The sequence below is a fragment of the Prionailurus viverrinus genome, chromosome X, assembly GCF_022837055.1.
Source record: "Prionailurus viverrinus isolate Anna chromosome X, UM_Priviv_1.0, whole genome shotgun sequence".
Classification (NCBI taxonomy): domain Eukaryota; kingdom Metazoa; phylum Chordata; class Mammalia; order Carnivora; family Felidae; genus Prionailurus; species Prionailurus viverrinus.
In genome coordinates, this window is record NC_062579.1 from 37498169 (window position 1) to 37499246 (window position 1078).

Consider the following 1078-nt stretch of genomic DNA (forward strand, 5'->3'; position numbering starts at 1 on the left):
TCAAAGACCAAAGGTAAAAAAAAAAAAAAAGTGCTTCCTCTCAGCTGTCAAGCGGACAAAAGGAACCTATTGAACATCTGCTGTATACTGGACACCCTCGTAAGCTCTTGCACTCAAGACCCCTCATGACTCACTTTACAAGTCTTAATGATTATCTTTTTTTAAATGTTTATTTACTTATTTTGAGAGGAAGAGCCCGAGCAGAGGAGGAGCGGAGAGAGAGGGAGACAGAATCCCAGGCGGGTTCCACGAACCGTGAGATCATGACCTGAGCCGAAATCAAGAGTCAGACGCTTGACCGGCAGAGCCACCCAGGCGCCCCAACCAACTGATTATCTTTAAGACCCCAAATCAGAGGAAGGCAGAGTGGACACAGAGACAGGCTAGGCAGTTGGTAGAGACTCACCTGGGCTAGGGTGTTAGTACTGGCAATGGAGACACATGAATGGATTGAAGGTAAAACCAACCTGACTTGGTGATGGGTTGCCTTGAGGGAAGGGGGCTGACGAAGAGGCAGGTGCTATAAACCAACTTCTTCCTACATTTCCGATTGCATAATAGAAGAGATGATTCCCCCATTCACACATTAACCTCGAAATGCCCTTGAGGCGACCAAGAAGGAACGTCAAGGAGGCAGCAAGGAGGCAGCTGGATTTCTAAGTTCGGAGCTCCAAGGAGAAGTCTGGGCAGGAAATGTCAGTCTGGGCTTATTGAAGACACCATAGAGTGAGAAGGGATAGGGCCTAGGGCTGAAGCTGAAAGAACTTTTTTTATTTTATTTGTTTTGAGAGAAAGAGAGAGAGAGAGAGAGAGAGAGAGCAGGGGAGGGGCAGAGATAAGGGGAGAGAGAGAATCCCAAGCAGACTCCAGGCTGTCAGCACAGAGCCCAACGTGGGGATGGAACCCACCAACCGTGAGACCATGACCTGAACGGAAACCAAGAGTCGGACGCTTAACGGACTGAGCCACCCAGGCGCCCCTGAAGCTGAAAGAATACAAACATCCTAACATCGAATGGCCGGGTGGAAGAGGATGAGTTTCCCACAACAGCGACAACAAAGACTGGAACTCATACTTG